We start from the raw sequence: 5,015 nt of genomic DNA on the forward strand, positions 1-5,015 counted from the left end.
CTTCTGTGGCCACTGTCTCCATATCAATGATACAGTTTCTTCCATTGCTAGAGTCACAACAGTTCTCTAGTAGAACACCAGCGAGTCCACTCCAATCCATATTATATTCCTCCACCCTGTGGACCCTGCGATGGCGCGGGGGAGGAGTGCAGGTGTGGGGTGTCATTGACGGGGGAAGCATGGGTTGAGGGAGTTCTCCAGGGCATGCATAGAGGGTATATAGTTGTTCTTAAGTACTCTTCAAACTCCGAGTGCCCTGCCTAACGGCGGGGAGCCGAGGGGGCCTGTGAGTGAAGGGCTGAGGATCACTGGGTCGCGGTGCTGCAGCCTGGGCAGAGCTGCCTTCCGTGACCATGTCCCTGCCCCCGAGGTGACATTTAATCAGTGACCTTTCTGGGAGCAATGAGACAAGAGCCCCCTGCAGCAGCCTCTGGGGGAGTGTTCCAGAAGGCGGTGGCCTGGTTCTCTCTTTGCTGGGAGTAGGCGGGGGTGTCACAGGAGGTGCTTCAGCCACAGGCAGCCCTGGGGGATCCTCAGTCTCCATGGAATATTCCAGCGCACCTGGAATACTCTGTAGGCCAGGTCCCCTCCCGGCTCAGCCCCAGCGGGCAGGAGGGAAGAGGCCCCATAACTCGGTGAGCCCTGGCACCACCCCGCTGCCTCCCTGTGCCCTCACAGTCACCCCACCACCACCCCCTGGAGACCAGCAGGCTCTTCTCCTTTGCCCCCTTGTCCCCGTTCCTGTCAACCAGCAAAGGGGCCCAGGACCCAAGCCCCCATCCCCAGACTCTTCACCCCACCCCAGCTCTGAACCCACCGCCTCCCTGACCCCCCAGGTGCCCTCCCCGTGTTTTTCTCTGCAGCTCCTCCAGCACACCCAGTACCTTTGTTGTTGGCTCGTTCAAGTGCTAGAATGCCAGCTCCCTGCCGTCAGGGATTTTGTCTGCAGAGAGCAGCCACGCTCCCACTCCCCCATTTCGTGAGCAGGTTGGGGTGGACCCCAGGCTCCCCCGCCCCAGGCCCCTGGCTCTCTGCTCCTGGCCAGGCTGCCCCAGCTCTGCAAATCCCTGCGGACTGGAGGGCTGGGGGGAGGGAGAGGGAGGCAGGAAGAAGAGATCCTGCCCCACCTGCACTCCGCTGATGCTCTGGACCCGCGCCGGTCAAGGAGAGAGGCCGAGGGCTGCTCCTGCCTGAGCAGGACCCGGACATCGCCCCAGGATTCCTGGCGCCGAGGGCCCCACGAATGCACAATTATACCAGCTCCCGCCAGGAAGGTGGCTGTGCACCCCTTAGATGAGAGGTGATCTGCTGTCGCAGAGGCCTTTCCCAGGAGCCCTTTCCAGCACCTTCGGCCCCCCGAAGTCCGAGCTTTTAACGACTCTCGGCTCATGAGTGGTTAAGGTAATGTTGCGATGATTTTCTCTGCGGTGATTGTGGGGCGTCAGTGCAGCAAAGGTGTGGCTGGCGCCTCCCCCTCACCTGCACCCCGAGTCCCTGCAGCTCTGCAGGTGGACTCCCTGGTGTCAGGGCCTGCAAGCTGCCATCGCCTCCCAGCGAACACAGCCTTGGTATGGTTTTAATCCATTTATTTTTTACAATTATAGAGACTTTCAACACTCCCTGACTTTAAAGGGACCAATATGGGTTTTTTCTCTTTTTCTTCTTTTTCCATTTTCTTCCCCTCCTCCTCCTTCTTTATGAAGGACAGCTTTAGGTAGGAGGATGCTCGATAAAGTGTTATTTTCTAATAGCAAAATGCTGGATACAACCAAAACGGGCAAAACAGGGAATGAAGACATGGGGAGACTACTCAAAGGGCTATTATGCAGACATTAAAAATGAGGCCATGTAACACGAAGGAGCTTGAACTTACATGAAAAGTGGAAAACGGCATGAAAATGATTTTGTTAAGTGAGAAGTAAGTACAAGGCTAGTGTGGCAAGAGCACACCTCGCCGGGATGTCCCAGGTCCCTGCCAGGCACCCAGGGCCAAGGACTGCAGGCAGCACTTCCCTGCTCTAAGCTGAACACGGGCCTCCTTGGAGTGGTATCACGTGGATTCTGGTGCAGTAGGACTTGTGGGCACCTGAGGTTCTACATTTTTAATAAGTTTCCAGGTGATAAAGATGCTGCTGGCCGGCAGACCACACTTTGAGAAGCAAGGCTTTCACGTACTTGGATTTTGAACCCTCAAAATACTTGAACCAAGAAAGTAGGTAAGGAAACTGTGGTTAAGAACGAGAAGTTAAGTGACCTCTCAGGTAAGGGATTTCCCCAGGTAAGTGATCTTTCATGTACATGACATCATCAGGTAAGTGATATTCTCAAGTAAAAGCCCTTCCCAGAGTCACATGGCAGGTACACGGTGGAGCCAGATGGGTATCTTTCATTCCCAATTTCCCATCCATAACCAACTACAACCACGTGGAAGATTTTCCTAAAACTTTTCCTTGAAGTCTGCTTTGTAGCATTGTCTTGTTAACTGGGAACTGGTCATAAGATGACTTCCCTCTCCTGATCACTGGCGTGTGGGAATTACATTTATATTAAACTGCTCTGACTGGATTGGATGAAGTAAGTGAACACTCAATTTACTTTGGGACGATGGTAAATGCCAAACACCCATCACATAAGTTCTTATTGTCAGTAGCTCAGCAGAAACTGAAAGGCACTTCATAGCAGCCTAAAAGTACAATCATTTTTTTTTCTAGGTACCAGGACCAGGATTGAACCGAGAACCTCATATGTGGGAAGCTGGCACTCAACCACTGAGACACGTCAGCTCCCCTGGGTTGGTTTTCTCATTTGTTTGCTTGTTGTTTGTTTTTTTGTTTGTTTTTAGGAGGTACCAGGAATGGAGCCTGGGACCTCCCATGTGGGAAGCAGGTGCTCAGCCACTTGAGCCATAGCCGCTCCCCTACGATCATTTTTATGATAAAAACTCTACACAGACTTTTTATTTGTGAATGTGTCTCAGACTTGAAGAGTTTCCTGTTAGCCCGAGGACAGTCTCCAACCAGGTAAATTGCTGCGAGGTAGATTTCTCACCTAGGACCTGGACACAAAGTTGGGCCAAAGCTACAGCTGCTCGTCTAGTTCCTGCCTTCGTCACCCTTGAATGCATCACAGTGGCCTTCCGTGGCCAACACCCAAGTTGGGATGTACCTCTCATGGCCATACTTCCGGTAACTAGGAGAATACATGTCAGTCTGTGTGTCCTTATCTTAGAATTTAGGTCAGACAAAATGATCAGAACAAACAACAGTGGTATGATTAAAAACCCAGCAAACCCAGAGCACCCCAAGGGCATGAGGACAGGATAAAATGTAGGTTTAAAACATCTATATTCCATCTATGCTCTATTTTACAATTTTTGGTTTTGGCAGAGACGCAAAACCACTGCAGGTCTTTACTCAAATAATATCAAATTAAAAGCTTTAAGTCATCTAATTCAGCAGGGAAAAGCAAAAATACCAGATAGACAACATATTAGAGTCCCTCTCCAATTGTAAGTTGGACCAGCCAGATACTTGGAGCAGAGGCGGTTTGCAGCCTGAGTGGTCTACAACTGCAGGTGTCTGCCACTTCATTTTGGTTGTGCAGATCCGAACTGTGCATTGACAAAGGAAGCCCAAGTAGTCTTGTCACAGGTGGACTCCTGTATTATGTCAAATTAGAAACATGACCTGCCACTCCCGCCCCTGTGATTCTGGGCATGTCACTTCTTTCTGGGTCTCACTTTACCCACGGGTTACAGTGCAGAGCTGTACTTTGACCTTGAGGCCTGTTTGTCTAACTCCAAAGTTGAGATTTCGAGTGCCAGGTTTGATTTTGGGGTGTGTGATGCACTCAGAGTCAGCAAGGAAGCTCTGGATTCAGTTCTCTGCCCTTACCACGGTGTGGCCCTGTGTCATGCAGGTGGCCGTGGCTGCAAGGACCAGACAACGCAACGCCATCAGGCTTGCACGAGAGGAACCCGATGGGCCCAAACCTTCACAAATCCCAGCGATAAGAGGCTTCAGGCCCGTGCCTCAGTTTCCCTGCAGTTCTCTTGGGTCCTGTCTCTCTCCTGGGTCCATGCTGGCTGCAGGCTGTCTTCTCTCCCTGTATCAAGAAAAGGCTGCAGTGGTTCTGAGAGCTGCATCCACCTTGTCCAGAGAGAGAACCTGGGAAGAGCCAGGGAGCTCCAGGCAAACTGCTGGATTCCTCACCTGCCCACGTGGGCCAGGCGCCCCTCCCTGCACCCGTCAAGGTACGAGGAGGAGATGAGCCGAGCGGATTAGGCCAGGCAAGGCCCCTCCTGGTGCTGGGCTGGGGTCGGGCCCAGGGAGCTCCCGCGTTAGGAGATCGGGTCACTGAAGGGGTGACTGATCGGTGCCTTGATCGTCTGACGGGTGCCCACTGCCCCGAGAAAGTCCCTGGGTCTTCTTTGGGAAAATGGGAATAATCCGAATCCTCTCTTGCCCACCTTGCAGCGCTGCCAGGAGGATTAAATAGGTCACGCGGGGCGAAGCGCTTTGGGATCAGCAGGAGGAGAGGGTGGCTCAGAGTCCCGCTGCTGCCGTTCATGTGCCGAAATTGGGCTGTTTACTCCGAAGTCAGTTCTTTCAGGATGACTGAGCGTCTGATGCCAAATATCTCAATCAAGGAACCTGAAAATGCAGTTTCTTTATTGTAAAGTCGATATTGCATGAAATTGATTTTTAATTAAAATTACATTTACAATACACAAGTAATACATAAGAATGTTCCCCTTGTCAGAAAATCAAAACAGGGAAGACAGATGGGGTGAGCCCTCAAAGACCTTCGCTAGGCAGTCGTCAGATGAAATATGTAAACATTCATTCATTCACAGCCACTTGTTGCTGAGCACCCACTGAGTGACAAGCGTGGCCTCTGTGGAGCACACATTCTGCCAAATGAGGCAGGCAATAAACAAATAAAATATAGAGCAGGGTAAAGAAGTGGAGGGAAGCCGCGGGGGCGGCTGTGCGAACAGATGGGTGGTCAGGGAA

General features: G+C 51.8%; 1 long non-coding RNA gene across 1 annotated transcript; it reads left to right on the forward strand.

Annotated features, from left to right (window-relative positions):
* Positions 1 to 639: 639 nt before the first annotated feature.
* On the forward strand, positions 640 to 4,688 carry LOC111766909 (uncharacterized). The gene is made up of 4 exons (XR_009183321.1): positions 640 to 2,791; positions 3,053 to 3,185; positions 3,919 to 4,252; positions 4,476 to 4,688. It is a non-coding gene; the product is annotated as an uncharacterized lncRNA (long non-coding RNA).
* The last annotated feature ends 327 nt before the right edge of the window (positions 4,689 to 5,015 follow it).

This window comes from Dasypus novemcinctus, chromosome 24 (assembly GCF_030445035.2).
Source record: "Dasypus novemcinctus isolate mDasNov1 chromosome 24, mDasNov1.1.hap2, whole genome shotgun sequence".
NCBI lineage: Eukaryota > Metazoa > Chordata > Mammalia > Cingulata > Dasypodidae > Dasypus > Dasypus novemcinctus.